At 38.2% G+C, this 18165-nt stretch overlaps 1 protein-coding gene across 2 annotated transcripts in view; it reads left to right on the top strand.

The window, feature by feature from the left end:
- LOC131077364 (aminopeptidase P2) overlaps positions 1-18165 on the top strand; it is a 345185-nt gene that overhangs the window by 129590 nt on the left and 197430 nt on the right. The window lies entirely within an intron of this gene.

The raw sequence follows: 18165 nt of genomic DNA, 5'->3' as shown, positions 1-18165 counted from the left end.
AATCTTCCCACCATAGATCTGCAAGCATACAAATTGACATTTATAACTTAGTAAATATTTTTATAAACTTAAAGATTGAAATAAATGGTAAAGTTAAACTGTAAAATAGATTTAAGAGCACATTTTTTTTTACTTGGCAGCAGGGTGTCTCTCTTACGAATACCAATAGGTGAAGAAAACAATGGCCCATCTTCCTTCTTTTACCTCTGCAACTCATCAACAATGAGGTCTTGAATATTTTCATCAGGAACCAACCTCTGAATACATGTGTCAAGGCCAAGTTGAACCTCCTCATCTATTTTGAAACCGCGGGAGTAAAAGAACTTGGGGTTCAAATAGTAGGCAACAACATGGATATGTTGGTGGAGTTGTCGGTTCCACCTTCGATCAATTATGCGCCATATGGGTTCATATTTGGTCCTGTGTGACCCATACAAGTGTTGAATTGCCTCTTTGGCCTTATCCATGGCCTCATATAGATACCCTATGGGGTTTTTATCCCCATCCACCATCCGTAGAACCTTCACCAACGGCTCTGACAACTAGACATGACAAATTTAACAAAAATCAGCAATGTGTAATATTAGAAAATTAAAAAATATATCATCAATTGAAATTTGAACTTTGAACACTTACATTGATGATCTCCTCCATGCTTTTGGCAAATCTATCATCAAAAACGGCCTTCACGACCTTCTCTGCTTCAGGCTTCCTACAATAAGGGCTCTGCAACCAACTTTCACTAACAAACATCCTCTTCAGGTTGGGCAATGCACGTAATATGCTTTGTAAGTTGAGGAAATTTGTGGCAAAACGTGTGACTCTTGAACGCACAAGATCCTTACCATCAATGTGTTGTCTTATAAGCTCCAAGATCCATGTGTGGTTGTAGATGTACTTTGTGATTTCTCTTCCATCTTCAACCGCATTCTTCACCCAACTAAGTTTCCCTATGTCCTCGAGGAGTAAATCAAGGCAATGAGCAGCACAAGGGCTCCAAAATAATGACAGATGCCTAGCCTGTAGAAGTTTACCGGCTGCCACATATGCAACTGCATTATCGGTCACAACTTGAACAACATTCTGCACTCCCACTTCGGTCACCACCTCATCCAACATGTTGCATAAGGTTTCTGCATTCTTCACTTGATCTGAGGCATCAATCGATTTAAAAAAAACCACCTGTCCCCTTGAAGCAACTAGAAAGTTTATGAGTGTCCTATTCCTACTATCCGTCCACCCATCAGATAAAATGGTGCAGCCATTGCTTTCCCAATTCCTCCTTTGTTGTTCCACTAGCTGATGTGTGTTTTGGATCTCATCCTGCAATAATGGCCCACTCAACTCATAACGACTTGGGGACTTGAACCCCTTACCAAAAATGGTCAATCCACTGACCATTTGCTCCCAATATGGACTCTCAATAATACTAAACGGAATATTGTTGTAAATCCAAAATCTAGCCACTGCCGCTCTTGTCTGCTGATGCACTTCCTTATTCCATGAGGTACCTAACAATCCAGGTTGTGCACCAGGAGTGTTACGAGGAATGAAAAAACCAGATGTATTGCTGCCCACCCCAATATTTTCTGACTCTGTAGAACTGATATTCCTCGTTGGGGCTGTCATTGCCTCTGCTGTCCTTTTTTTTTCTGCTTTCTTTTGCTCAAATTCTGAAAGTTTTGCTTTTGCCTCCCTTTGAACCTCTTCAGGACAATTTTCACATACCGTAATATTTTGTCCACTGATCTGTGCAAGGTGAATTTTGAGTTGGTATATTCCACTGGTCATAGTTTTCTTGCAATGGTTACAAATAACCTCTCCTGCCACTGCACTTGGTGTGCCATGTTTCCACATAGGATCCCTTTTTCTACCACCACCTCTAGTTGTAGAAGCCATTGTCTTTTAGAAAAATTCGAAACAAACCTAGCAAAAGAGACCAAACATGGATCAATATATGCCATTAAGAAAAAAATGCTGGGCTTTCTTTAGCTGATTTTGGTATGGCATGAAAAGTCTAGACTCTACACATTACAGACATTCTGAAATATATAGTTATTGAGAAGAAACTGGCAAACAATCTGTTTTAGTTTGTTTTTAACAACAATTACAAATTTACAACATCTTCAAAAGACAATTATTCTTAATTTCCTACATTTTCACGGTTCACCTTTATCCCTGGATCTTTGGTTTAGTTCATAGGCATTGGTTCTTAAATTGTGGCTCTGGGTCTAACTTCTAGCATAAAGTTTTAATCTTATGTTCTTGAAGAAAAAAGGAAATGAAAATGTGAAACATGAGTTATATTGCATGATTTACAAGGTTTACTGTTGTGTAATATAAAATTATAAATCACAAGGTTTATTGTAAATCATGTAATATAAATTGAAGGTTATGTGAAACAAGAGTTGTGTAATTCTAAATTTCTAATTACTAATTACTAATTATAATATATTGTTTACAAGGTTTTGAAATTTTGATTGTGTTTAGTGTTTAGTGTTTTATTATTTTATATACTGTTTAGTGTTTACAAGGTTTTGAACTTTTGATTGGTTGTGTTTACTTTTGAATATATCTCCTTCAGCGTACAGGGGAAGGAGATTTTATCGTTCACAGTTCACACTTCACAAATTACCTAATTTTCATTTTAATTGATTGCAAACTAATATATGATAATGATATATCATTTTTTTTAAAATTTTGTAAAATATAGCTAAACAATCTTACAGCAAAATATTACACAACTGTGTGATATACAGTTATCAAAACTTCAGAAGACATGGCGTAATATTTGTTCAACTTCACAATGGCAAATCGAGCCAAACCTGGAAGTCGCGACTGTAAGGGATGTCAGGTATCGGTCGTTGGGGAGGAGGGAAGTCGCGGAGCCGCAGTTGCGTGTTTTCGTCTGCCGAAAGAAAACCCTTTTCTCATCATTTCGCGCGACCCTTTTTACCTTTTAGGGTTTGCGGCCTTTTTTTTAAAACTCTTTTTTGTTTATGCCGAGTTTCTAGGTTTTAATCGTGATTTTTTACGACTAAAAATCACGATTTTTTGCAAATAAATCGCATGCGATTTAAATGGCGATTAAATTGTTTTGCCAAATGACTCGCGATAAATCGCGATTTGCACGATATTTTGGCGATTTTTACATCCTTGAACACAAGCATCAAATCCAGTTGATATCAAATGCTCTAAGCTACTATCAAGGAGAAAGCCCACAAGATTTGAAATAACCAACACATCAAATGCTATTCCATTCAATCATACATACCTCTAAGGTATTCAAATATTATTAGTAGAATTGATGCCAACAACATATATAACATATAAATCACAACCACAAGCTCCCTATATAAAACCTGTTAATGAAGAACATACACATCTAAGAACTCCCATTGCATGGGTAATATAAAATACGAAAATAGATCAAAGCATACCATGTTGACCAATCAATGTTCGTGCCAAGGTGTGGCTCACATTGAAACCATTGCGTGCTCTCTTTGAATAACTCACCATAATTCTCCCAAGTCCACACCAAATCATATGAACATAAACCTCTAAGTAGCCATAAAACAAGTAGAGAAAACATGTAAATCATATCAAATAGCATATCCTTCTACCAACACCTCAAAATGCTAAGATGTGGCAAGCAAGTTCTTCATAATCTCAACGAAAAAAAGCCTCAACAACACTTAACCATTCAATCTCATAGATCAAAGAGAACATATGTATCTCATATAACTAACATGGACCTAAACCTCCCTAAACAAGGAAAATCGAGCTCAAATTCATTCCCTAAACTAATAATTCAGCCCCTAAACTCTTCATAAGCGGCATCATAAATCAAATTCATGTGCACAAGGAGATAAACATGCCAAATACTGTAATGTCCCCACGTACGGTTTCCCTTAATTTAGACCTGTGATGACAATCCCAATTTAAGTTGAGAATTGTAACATATAATTTTATCAAATCTGAAGACATTTCATTACAGTATTCAACTTAAAATTCTAGGAACAAATGGAAAGACAGATCTTATCTTGATTGTTTTGTTTGGTTTGCCAATGAATTTATGCTGATCATAAATCTCCCATAAGACTGCCTACTATCTCTTTGTAATTCTACTATAAAACTCTTCTTTTTTATCTCAACGTCTGACGATGCGCATCATGTCTTTTTTAACAATTCTACATACAAAGCTGTTCTTTTTAAATGATCTTCCTGTAATGCTCTTGACTGGATTGGTACAATCACTTCCATATCCATTTCCCTTTTGATCCCTATATACTTGTTTCAAATTTATGAACTGAAATTTGAGAATATATGCTGTTCCAAATTTCTTCTTTATAATATGCACGAATTATACTGCTTATCGACCCAACTGATTGCTGATCTGTTATATTAACTTTGTAATTGTGATGACCCAATTATAGGTAAGATGCCGCTGTCTTTGATATAAATCCAAGTATTCATGTGATCTAGTTTTCTGATTTCTACTCCTGTAGAATTATCTCCCTTCCCAAACCACCTTTTTATAGCCTCTCAAATGGTGGCACCCTTTATGTATGGACATGTCTTTTGCCAAGATAAGCACCTCTTTGTTATCTCATAATAACTTTTCTTATTCAAACTATGTCTCTTCATATGCTGATCGCACCCTTTCATAACCAAACAAATCACGTTGTGTAATCTCTTAGTCGCTCCATGTTGACATGGAAACTTGTGCCCTCCAATTTTCATACGCATAGACTCCAACTTGCCCCATGAAGACTATACCAATCTCTGATTCAATAATACAAAATTAATTTGTCCAGCCAAAGGTTATCGAATGTCTCCACCCAAGATGGTCATGCCCAGCAATATTAAAACCCACTGTGTTTGAATCGTCTATGCTTATTCATAATAGGTTCAGATGGTCATCATAATGTTTGTTGACCACGATGAGATAGTTCCTTTATGTTAATATTTCCTCATGACTTGTCCATTGTGCATGACAAGCATGAAATGGCAGCCAATCATTTGACCAACAATTATATAGCGCTATCTCCTTATGAGGTTCTCGTTTTATATATTAACCTTCAGAATATTATCTTATTCGCTTCAAGATAGGAGACCAATAATTAATATAATTTTCTCCTTGTATTTAGCTAACCATCTGAATGATCAAAACACCTTTATTAACCGTTTTTAGAACAATATAAAATAATCAACCAGCTTGGAATAGTAGTTTGTTGATTCGTTAAGGGCCCATCTTAATGCCCCTTTAATTCAATAAACTCCAGCTTTGAATATAATTATTTTCCAAACATATTCCTCCATAAGATAACGATTTTATTTTGCATTGTTTATCGCTATATGATGAAGTCATATTAAAGTCGATAGTTGCTTTCTTTGCGTAGATGTAAGAGCTATTTATTATCAACTCTTCTTTATGTAACTTAGTAGATTATATCCTTATATTTTCATTCCTTGATTATGAGAGGGACATATTGAATCTTGTCTTTGTTATATTGGCTGTTAATATCTTATAAAGATAATACAAGGAGCTTTCTCAATATCAACAACATTTGATGAGGTTCAGTTTGGGGACATCACAAATACCCCTCAAATGAACCATCTAGTACCAACAAGCATGGCTCAAGATCCATATCTATGGGAAGACATAGCATAAAACATAATCCATTTGAATGTTAAGATGGGCAAATACCTATCAATGATTAGTCATTGAGTAGATCAAGAGTGGGGAATGAGATCGCTCCTTTAGGATACACCAAGTCATAATATCTTACTCCAAGAACAATCTCCTCTATGGGTCTATCATGAACTCACATTCATATCTAAGTGAAGGTTCTTGATACTTTATTGAAACCTCATCAAAGAGTAACTGTCTGAATAAATGTTTCTAACTTAGAGAACTCTAGCTTCACCCAAGCCTCCAAGTATCAATGCATGCTAAGCTCCAAATGCAACATTGCACTATCATGAATTTCCCAATCACATGATCAATGTGCTCAATACCAAGAGAACAATCTAGACCATTGTCAAAGCTCCATTTGCATGTCGCAAAATCTAGGAACACATTATCACATCATGATCAAACATCTCTTGAAAAGATCATATGCTCTAATGAACAAATTATGCCACCAAGAGTAGTCGTATCATGCCAAAACTATAATGTGCAATCAAGAGTCCACCATGGCACGAAACCAAACCATCCTCTCAACCAAGGGTCACTCATCGAACTTGACAAGTCTTAAACCGACACCTCAGCCAAAGACTCAAGAGTCCTCCATGGCTAATCAAGATGTTAACATTTCCAATCACATGAAGATAACCATCTCCTAAGTGAAGATCACCCGTGGCCTACACACTCAATTGCAATGGCAACAACTTGAGAGAATCAAGTAAAACCATCTCCAATCCAAGAAGATGAACCACCATTAAAACATCACTATCAAAAGCTCCTGCTAAATTTTGTAACCAATCTATCCATGACATTATGACAAACAACATTCTATTAGTCCCAATAATTGACTATCTAGGTACTCTAATCATCCATCCTCTCATCCCAATGCAACTTATCAATTCACAAATAATCATGTATGAAGCCAACTAACTAAATCTGGATCAACACTGAAAATATTTGTGGATATAGATAGTCCACATTTGAGTCATTTTATTGCAACCAATGGGAGGCCAACTCACAAAAGATACATAACTTGTAAATCCTAAACTTAAGCAACATGTAAACTCACCATTACATTAGTAATTTGTAAATTGAGATAACTTGTATATTTCAATGCTTAAATACTAAATCACAAATAGATCCGATTTGCCAAACAAATCCACTATTGAGTAACCTTAGTCAAGGAACCAAACAAGCATCTATGAGATAAGAAAAATCTTCTAACATTGAACCACCACCAGTTGTATTCATGAATAATTTAATACCACAACTGGCCAACGACACACATGATTATCTTGTGCCAATGTTAAAATGTACATGAACATCTATGACACCATAATCATCATCATTGCTATACTTGTACTCAAATCTCATTGAACTAAAGACACCGAGTCTCACAAATGTATCAACTATGTTTTCAAACTAAAAGGTAATCTATGTACTTGTCTCCATTAAAGTCCAAACTCTGAAATTGTCTACAAAACTATATCTGGAAGCACCAAATTTGATAATCAATTATACCATCATATTATTCTCGTAAAAAAAACATGTACTCTCAAAAGCTTTAACATATAATTTATCTCGATCTTGATAGAATCACACCTTGAATCGTGGGGTCTTACAAGCGCCCAAACAAATTAAATCATATCTTTGCTCATTCAAGCGAAAAATTACTTAATTTACTATGCAGGAGGTTGCAAATGCTCTCCATTGTCTACTTGAAATTCATAATCTGATTTTGTATGAAAAATATATGACTTGTTAACCATCATGGAGTAGTATTGGGTTTTGTTGATGTATTTTTTAGGACACCTCGAACATAGAATAAAATACTAAGTATTCTATCCTCTTTTGAACAAAGAAACCTCGTATGCTAAAGAACAAGATCAAATGAGACAACTCCAAGGTTTACAATGCGAACAATCAACTTTAAATTGTGGATAGACTCAGTGTTTGATGTGATCTTGCTGATAATCACAAAGGGACTTATGCTTATGAGCATGACTGGAACGTGGAATCCTACTTAACTTGGAAGAATGAAAGGTGAAAGGGACAAAGGGATAGAAGATCTAATCTAATCCTAAGAACAATGATGATAAAGAAGGATGCTTCGATATACAAATTCCATAATCAAGCCTTGCTTCGCCATGCAAAATCAGGCACACAAAACTGATGCAATCTCCTGAAATATCCCCCTTGATTTTTTTCAAATTTTTCCAGTTACAAACATCACAAGCACCCGTTAGGGTTAGAAAAATGATAATTAAAATGCTTCTGAAAGATAACCCTTCCACTTTTTGATCACCAAGAGCCCAGTGTGGGAAGGTGAGAGCATACTGTGTTAAGGGGATCATTAGCTTCCAAAATCAACTAGAAAATACAATACTGGGCGGCAAGCCAGCCCCTTCTGCTTGTCCAACGGGTAGTAGAAACTGTTGATTTTAGTGCTTAGATTAGCAGTATAGGACAAAAAACATAAATTGAATGCTTAACAATTATATTGACTTAGTTCAGTGGTCAGATTTGATATAATTGAACAAAATTAGCAGGCACAATAGAAAGGAAATTAAATGCACAAAACGAGAAGCACACAACACTATTTACCCTGGGAAAACCTCCCTCTTGGAGAAAAAACCCAGCAACAAAGGAACTCAAGTTCTAATTATATTAGGGCAGTTTTGCAGTTACAAAGTTAGCCAGCTAGGGCATAAATCATCATAGTGAATGTCATACTTATCTCAGAACTTTGTGAGCAAGAGGACCTCAATGGATTCCCAGTACAATCAACATGATTCACTGACCCAACAATGGATGTTTGCTGTCCACAACAGTGATTTCACACATCAATGAGAACTTGAACACTTTAGAATGAATTCGCACACCTTCCTTGCAATTCAACAATCAGAATTGCACTTTGCAGAGTAGAGGTATTCGCTGATCATCATTATTTGTCTTCGCTGATATGAAGGAGACCTTGCTGACCTTTGGAGGAAGAATTCACACTATAAGGAGCAGAGATATTTCACACTTCTCAAATTAGACTAATTCGCATGATATAATTGTGTGTTTAAGTCTTGCAAGTGGCTTGTATATATATGGGGTTCATCTTTTGGACTTATCTCTAAGTCGACCCATTTAACCTTGGACGCCAAAACCATTTTGCACGCTACTTATTGATTTTTGCATATTACAATGTTGTGGATAGGTCCACACGTTTGGAGTGTACAATGCCGCCCACTTCGGGCTTAACTTCACACATTACAATATAGAGTCGGCCCTATAATGGAAGCATACGTTTCTTTTGTGCTTGGCGTGTAAGGGGAGAGAAGGGCGCAGCCTTGTTATCGGATTCCAATGTTGCCTTTAAGGCAATTGGTATTCGATTAACTTATTATTTTTTTACCGAAGTTAAAATAAACAACAGAAACTTTAACAACAATTTGGCAGTATTGGTACATAAAGATTGACAGGTATTTGGATGCACATGACTTTTAGAGGAGTCCCTTAGATCCCAATTTATATGTCAAGAGCACTGGTAGTGACATCATTCTTGTCATCTCTGTGGATGATATCATCATTATTGGTAGTGGGGCACATTTGATTGAGCAGATCAAACTTAATTTGTTTTAGGCTTTTGAGATGATTGTTTTGGGTCTTCTACATTATTGTCTTAGTGTAGAGGTTTGGCAGACAAGTGGCAGTATTTTCATTTTTCAGCCGAAGTATGCTAGGAGTTTGTTGGACAAGTTCAGGATGACAAATTGTAAAGTGTCATCTACACCTATGGAGAAAGGGCTGAAAATTTCAGCCAAATCAGACTCACCAGTGGTTGATGAGTCAACATTTAGGCAACTAGTTGGCAACCTCATCTATCTTACAACCACTAGATCTATTCTAAGTTATGCTTTGAGTTACATCTCTCGCTTCATGACAACCCCTAAGGTAGAACATGGGGTTGCAGTGAAGCATGTATCGAGATATGTGAAAGGGACATTGGACTTTGGCATTTTGTATAGCAAAAGAAAAGATCTTTGGCTGGATGGATTTGCAAACTCAGATTGGATAGGTTTTGTTGATGACAAGAAGTCTACTTCTTGGTACGTCTTCAGTCTTGATACAAGTACAGTCACATGGTGTAATGTCCCCACTAATGATAAATGATAATAATAAAATTAAAATTAAAATATAAAAGAATACAATTAAATATAATTAAATTTTTAATTAAGTTAATGAATGGTCAAAGACATGAAATGAAAATTTGTGACTCCCTCAAACACGAGAGATAAAAGGGAGAAGAGAACCTCATTTGAGGGGATAATTTGGGGAATCAGAAGTGCAGATCTGATATAACTAAGAAGTCAGATGTGAATGTGAAAGGTTGTGTTCCTTTCAAAAGGCAAAAATAATAAAGAGTTGCACTATTTCAAAGGGTGCTAATGGTGGAAAGGTTGTGTCTCTTGCCAAAGGGGTATACATGATGAAGAGGTGTGACCTCTCCCTCACATTGGAGGGTAGAAAGAGGAGAAAGTCTCATTTGAGGAGGACATCCAAGGGAGATCAATTTGAAGAATAATTTATTATTCTCAAAGGGAAGCAATGAAGAGTGATGACTCATTTCTTATGAAGAGGTGCGACATCCCACAAATGAAGATATAAACAAGAGATTAATTCAATTGAGAAGGGGGAATTGTTGGAACCATCCATAAGATCAAAGAATACAAGAAGTCAATGGATCAATAACTAATATCAGAATTAATAAGGGTGAAAATTAGCTGACTTTGATATTTACAAGAGCAAGATTTAGGGCAATCCCAAAAGGGGACATTACACATGGACTAGTAAAACGCAACAAGTAGTAGCTCTTTCCTTGATCGAAGTAGAGTATCAAGGAACTATTAAAGAAGCATGTGAGGAAGTATGAATTCAAAGGATGCCTTTTGGCATGAAAATGTCTCAAGCAAGGCTTTCACCCTTGTTTTGTGACAATCAAGGGTTGCTAAAGCTTTGCAAGAATCCAATCTTTCATGAGCGAACAAAGCATGTGGAGATCCATTGTCACTTCATACGATAGCTTGTTGAAGATGGATCGGTAATGTTGTAGTATGTTCCAATTGAGGATCAAATTGCAGACATTTTTACAAAGTCCCTGCATCCAGACAAATTTGTAAAATTTTGGGACAAACTTGGTGTAGTTAGTAGAATGACCATTAAGGGAGGGTATTTAAGTATTATTGTTATATTTAACATTTAAGTCGTTTAGTTTCTTTTTAGTAAGTTTCCTTTCGTTGTTTCAGTTCTCAATTTTCTCTGTTATGGAAAGATCTCCTTGTAATAATCTATAAAAGGAGTATTCCTTTCCTTATTCTAATATCGATTATCTACATCATTTCTTGGCTTATCATTTCAATAAATCCTTGTAGAGAAAAAAATCTGTAATGCACAATTTCCACCATGATTTGGCTACTCAACAAGGGTAAGGATCAACACCAACATGAAGCAGATCCATTCTAGTTGGAACAAGATTGTGGGGAATGAGGTGCTACCATAGCAATTTACAAAGAGGAATGATATCTCACCATTTGATTGTGAACTTAATGAACCCAATAGTTTCTTATTATCTCCAATGCCTATCATGAGGTGAAAGAAGTAATTAGTGTGATGACCTTAGGGGTTCCATGTAAAGGATCTACTTTGAGAATGATAACCCTAAAAATGTAAAAGGCCAAGCTCCTTTGAAAGGATCTAGTTTGAGAATGACAGAACTACAAAGATAAAGGGTCAAGCTCCTTTGATCGCTATTACAAAATATATAGGATAGAAAATTGCCTAAATCTTTGTATAGATAGTATTATAACCATATCCCTTGGATCTCATAGTAGACAAGAAGCTTAAAATAAAATGCTCCTTCCCTCTACCTCTTGGAGGGTATAAAGATGGCATACCCTATCACGTCATGGAATACGGTGGTCAGTCTCAACTTTTAATCGGTTACAAAACACCTCTAGCTGGTCAAAAGGAATCATAAAGCTACATGATTGAGGATCTTGCAAATAATCAAGTTGAATGATGATCCCATCTACGATCCTTAAGAAATGCGTAACATAGAAAGCTGAAAATATGGTTCTAAGCTGGTTATGGAGAAGCCTTGCAAGTGACTTGAATGCACTTTTGGTATCCATCATATCTACTAGCCCTATTGATGATATGAAATATCCCTAGCCAATTTTTTTTTTTGAAACACTTTAAAACAAGATGGTTTGCAATAACTTAGATGATTGTACGTTTAAGTTAGAATATAATTCCATGTGCTGAAACAACTCTACCCAGAATGCGCCGTGGATGGCGAGCATTGGTCAGAGGATCTTTTAAACAGTTGCTTATGCAAATAACTCTAACCAGCATGGCGCCGAGATGGCGAGCATTGGTCAGAGGATCTTAAAACAGATGCTTATGCAGAGAACTCTAACCAGCATGGCGCCGAGATGGCGAGCATTGGTCAGAGGATCCCCTATTCTAAAACTGGAATGGGAACTCTACGCCAAGTATGTGCTACCCACTCCAAACGGACAGGGGCGACCATATGACGGAGTGAAAACTAAAATGCTTGATTGATTAGTAATGCAGAAACTGAAAACACTCAACACCCGGAATGTGCTTTCCGACCCAAGAAGGGAGAGTAGCTACCATAGGGTGGAGGATTAACTTATTACAACAACTTAAAGGAGTTTGAGAAATACAACTAGAAATGAAGCATGATACCAAGACTGCCAGTACTACTGTCAGCCTTTACAAAGAGTGGATTCTTCTTGTTCAAATCTTGTAGAATTTATAAGGGATCACATTATATTATGGATAGCCATTATGAACTTAAGTGGCAATACAAAATCCAATAGCTTCAAAGATCAATATACTGGATCTTCCGATTCCTGTTACAAATCTGCACATTAAATTCATAAACAGCAGTCTATAGGACTACTTCACAGGCTCATATTCTTCTCATATAACCTCCAAATGACCAGCAATCAGATGCAATAACCCTTATTAATGGAGACACTTAAGACAAGACAAAGAAACCAACCCAAAAACCATGCTTACAACCTGCACTAATTCCAATGCACTCCCAAATGGTACGGTATAGCAGAAAGGTACGATTTGCTCTCAAAAATTAATGCAAGCTTCTAAAATGCTACGAACTTAGGAAATGCAACGCCTAGGACAAACAAATGCAATGGGCTGATACCCAGGATGATATTTTTGGTGTTTTCTGTTTTATGAATGAAAAACATGCAGTCGCGGATTCCTGGATGCAGAAAACTGAATACACTACAATGCTTAAATGATTAATAATGCAATACTCTGAAGATAAACTACTATCAAATGCAATACATAGAGATTAAATCACCACTAGTTGTTGTCTTTCAAACAAGAAGCGATGCCTGTGCTAGAAGGCCTTCATTCCTTGAAGCAAATCCCAGAGCCAGACGGCAGCCAGACAAAATTCTGCAAAAAGATCCCTCCATGATGCACAAGACTCCAATATATAGATTCCTTGAACTCCACGAAACCCTAAATGCAACTTCACCTCAAACCCTAATCTCACCTTCAACATGGCGTCCCATCTTTCCTAGCGCAAAAGTCAAGGTATTTAATAAAGTCTTCACCTTGGTAAGTCACGCCTTGGTTTTGACTTTGGCTTAAGACAAAAAAGTATTAAATCTACTCCATGAAAGCGCCACCCTTAGAAACCCCCTTTTAAGTTGTCATTAAGTCATTTGACTAGGCCAAGGGGTAAAATAACATTATAATTATAATGTTATTTAAAATTGCAATTACTTGACTTCTCAACCTTGCATTCTGGAGCTCGAATCTGTCTACGCCCTTTTGAGTCGACTAAACAAGAAAAGGAGATTGCCTGATGTCACCTGGATACTGCCAAAAATAGAACTTACTAAAAATAGTAAATTCTAAGAATTGCCTCGAAAGCAGAGATGAATATATCGTTGCGAAGCTCTCTGAGCAACCAGAAAGAAGCCGCCAAGGAAAACACCCAACATGAACAAAGTCCTCCTCAAAAATAGGAAACCCTAATTATACCTTCCGACTGGCCTCCGAGTTTCCAAACAAAAGACCAACGGTCGCAGAGAAAATCAGGTCCAAGAAGGGGACATTACAGTCCGCCCTCCCCAAGATTGCTTGTCCCCAAGCAATCGCAAACCAGGATGCTGCAATATCTCATCACTTTCCCAAGTTGCATCCTCCAAAGGCAGGTTCTTCCACTTCACTAAATATTCTCTGATGGTTCTTTTCCTCAAAGACCGTTCTCTGACATCAAGTATTTCTTCGGGAATTAGAACCAATTGTCCCTCTTCATCCAGGGGGGGTAATTGTGACGAAGGTACCACATTATGTCCAAGAGCCTTCTTGAGACGAGATACATGGAAGACATTATGGACTCTACTATTAGAAGGTAGCTCCAATTCATAAGCTACTGCCCCAATCTTTCTGATGACCTTGAATGGCCCATAGAAGCGGGGTTTGAGCTTCTCAGCTCCATTTTTTTTGAGAGTAGACTGTCTATAAGGCTGCAATCGCAGATAGACCATATCCCCAACTTCGAATGAGCGCTCACTACGCCTCTGATCAGCATACAACTTCTGCTGATTTTGGGCAATCTGCAAATTTTCTTTCAAAGATTTCATTATGTCTTGATTTTTCTGCAACATATCCTTGGCTAAGGGTGCTTTGCTATCACCAAAAACCAAATCTGCAAAACTAGGAGCTTCATACCCATAAAGTGCCAAGAAAGGAGACATCTTTATCGACATATGGAACGAGGAATTGTAGCAGTACTCCCCTAGGTGCAGCCACTTGACCCATGCTCTTTGCTGTTCTGACACATAATTTCTTAAGTAGCCTTCCAACCACTTGTTCACTACTTCAGTCTGACCATCTGTTTGGGGGTGATAACTAGTGCTTGGAGTGAGCACAGTACCACTCATTCTGAAAACTTCTTGCCAAAAAGTACTTAAGAACTTGCTGTCCCTATCACTTACAATGTTTTTGGGTACCCCATGCAGCCTAAACACCTCCCAAAAGAACAGGTCTGCAACTTGTGCTGCAGAAAAAGTACTGGTAATGGCGAAGAAATGAGCAAATTTGGTAAGCCTATCCACCACTACATAAATACAGTCCTTCCCTTGAGATTTGGGCAACCCGGTGATGAAATCCATCGAGATACTTTCCCATTTTTGATTAGGAATGGGGAGGGGTTGCAGCAAACCGGCAGGTAAAGTATTCTCATTCTTATTTACTTGACAAACAGGACATTCCTGAATGTAGCGTTGTACTTCGCCCTTCAACCCTTTCCAAGAAAACCTTTCTCGGATCTGCCTATATGTCTTGAAAAACCCTTGGTGACCAGCAACTGGAATATCATGAAAAGTCAGAAGAATCTTCTTCTTCAATTTAGAATCAGACACCAAAAAGATCCTTCCCTTGTAATGGATCAATCCCTCAACCACCTTGTACCTTTCATCATAAAAAGTACCTTCAAGAATGCTAGTTGCAAACTGATTTTTGGCATAATCAGCAAGCAACAAATCTCTCCAATCTGCAGTAAGCTCACACAATGAGCTAAGATGAGGTCTTCTAGACAGAGCATCAGCCACTATATTATTTTTCCCTTTGACATATTCAATGTCAAAATCATAAGCTTGAAGCTTACTTACCCATTTCTGTTGCCTCTCATTTAGATCCTTCTGATGCATGAAATGCTTGAGGCTATTGTGGTCAGTTTTCACCACGAATTTGTTTCCCACCAAGTACTGCCTGAACTTGGCTAATGCATGCATAATGGCAAGCATTTCTTTATCATAAATTGAGTATGTCCTTTCGACACCCCGTAATTTCCTACTCTCAAACACGATAGGGTGTTTGTCTTGCATCAGGACAGCCCCCACTCCTTCACCTGATGCATCACACTGCAGCTCAAATGGTTTGGAGAAATCAGGAATTGCTAAAACTGGACACGAGCTCATTATATTCTTAAATTTGTCAAACACAACTTGAGCCCTTTCGGACCAAACAAAGGCCCCCTTTTTGGTGAGATCAGTAAGGGGAGCTGCATTTTGTGAATACCCCTTAACAAATCTCCGGTAAAACCCACACAGACCTAAAAACCCTTTCAATTGAGTTAAATTCTCAGGGGGTGGCCAATCCATGACTGCTTTTATCTTTTCCGGGTCCACCTTCACTCCTCCAGCACTGATTATGTGACCCAGGTACAATAACTCCTCCATTCCAAATTCACATTTGGAAGCTTTAGCGAACAAACTCTCAGACTCCAAGATATTAAGCACTCCTTCCAAGTGCTTGAGATGATCATTCCAAGTCTTGCTGTAAATCAGAATATCATCAAAGAATATCAATACAAATTTCCTTAGCTGATTCTGAAAAACACGGTTCATGCAAGACTGAAAGGTGGCCGGAGCATTAGTCAACCCAAAGGGCATGACTAGGAATTCAAAATGACCATAGTGGCATCTGAAAGCTGTCTTTTCAACGTCAGACCCCCTCATCCGAATCTGATGGTAGCCCGACCTCAGATCGATCTTCGAGAAGAACTTGGCCCCATGTAACTCATCAATAAGTTCATCAATTCTGGGAATGGGGTATCTATTTTTGATGGTGCTTTGATTCAAAGCACGATAGTCCACGCACATGCGCATGGTCCCATCCTTCTTCTTCACCAAAACCACTGCAGAAGCGAAGGGGCTCTTGCTTGGGCGAATGAAACCCATCTCCAAGAGTTCTTGAATATTCCTCTCTATTTCATCTTTCTGCCTCTTCGGATACCGATATGGAGTTGTGATCACCGGTTTAGCTCCTTCCTTAAGCTCTATAATGTGTTCTGAACCCCGTTCAGGTGGAGGTCCAGGAGGCAAGTCGGCAAAAACCGCACTTTTCTTTGTGAGAAGAGACTGGATGTCAGGAGGTTGGTCACGTTTAGTCTCAACCGGACTAGCAGGGAGGATTATACATTCAGCAATCCACTCAGCTTGATCATGACGGATCAGTCTTGCCATTCTCTTGAATGACACAACTCGCGGACCTCCATTAGACATTCCTCTTAGAACTATCTTCTTCCCATCTGATTGAAACTTCAGCTCCATAGTCTGCAGATTCAAGGCAATCTCCCCAAGAGAACGCAGCCATTGAATACCAAGGACAGCATCAGTATCCCCAATGTGTACTACGTAGAAGTCATCCTTAACTTCGTAGTTTCCCAACTGCATGGTCATGTTTGAAATCTTCTTGGTGCAAGAGATATGGAATCCATCGGCAACCATGACCTTAAACCCTTCAAACTCTTCAGTTTGCAGCCCCTTCTTGGCTACCACAACTTCATCAATGAAGTTATGTGTTGCTCCAGTGTCGATCAAGGCTACAATTCGCTGCCCTTTGATCATCCCACGAACCTTGAATGATTCGTTTCTTTGAAAACTAGAGAGTTGGGCCAAGACTCCCCCACACTCCTTTTCATCTCCAGATTCTTCTGGGGCTCTATCTCCTTCACTTTCTTCAAAATCAGATTGCTGATCGGACAATTCAGAATCACTCTCACCAGCAGAATAATATTCAATCTGATTGAACTTAACCCCCTTTTGGCAAACATGATCTTGTGACCATTTTTCCCTACACCGGAAACATAACCCCTTTCTTCTGAGTTCATTCAGGGTTTCTGGATCCAACCGGGTGACATTGGGGTTGCGGTTCTTGAACTCTTGGTGTTGAGGTCTCAAGGGCGGTCTATGCTGAGGCCTTTTTCCCTTATCCCTTTTCTGAAAGGGGGAATTTGACTGAAATTTGGCCTTAGGAGTGGCCCACTCCATATTTCTTGCTTTTTTCATGGCCTCTTGCAATGATGGGGGATCGAAGGCTTTAATCCACCCCTTGAGAGGTTCTGTCAACCCTTCACTGAAAAGAATCACCAATCTCCTTTCCGTGATTCCCGTCACCATGACTGAGAGCCGTTGAAATTCTGCAATGTAGGCATCGACTGTGCTATACTGTCTTAGTTGTGCAAGTTCTCTAAAGTGGATTTCAGGATCCTTCTTCTCAAATCTCTCAATGAGCCTAGTGGTGAACTCATCATATGCTGTGATAGACCTATGACCCAAGGTGATGAGGCCATGGTACCACCACTCGTGCGCCACCCCATCAAGGTGTAGCGTAGCGAACTTGATCGCTTCTTCTTCTGCCATTGGTCGGAGAGCTAGATAGTTATCCAGCTTTTGAATCCAAGCTCGGGCTGAATTGGAATCACTCCCGTCAAAGTGGGGAAGTGTAACTTTGTTGACAGCTTGGTACAAGTCTCCTTGATTTAATGGTCTCCTCTGATCATAATATCTCCCTTGTCCTTTGTTTTTCCTTTTATGATCCATGAAATCATTATAGGACATATCCATTTTGATGTC

Source organism: Cryptomeria japonica, chromosome 4 (assembly GCF_030272615.1).
Source record: "Cryptomeria japonica chromosome 4, Sugi_1.0, whole genome shotgun sequence".
Lineage (NCBI taxonomy): Eukaryota > Viridiplantae > Streptophyta > Pinopsida > Cupressales > Cupressaceae > Cryptomeria > Cryptomeria japonica.
This window is presented reverse-complemented; position numbering and strand designations above follow the sequence as displayed.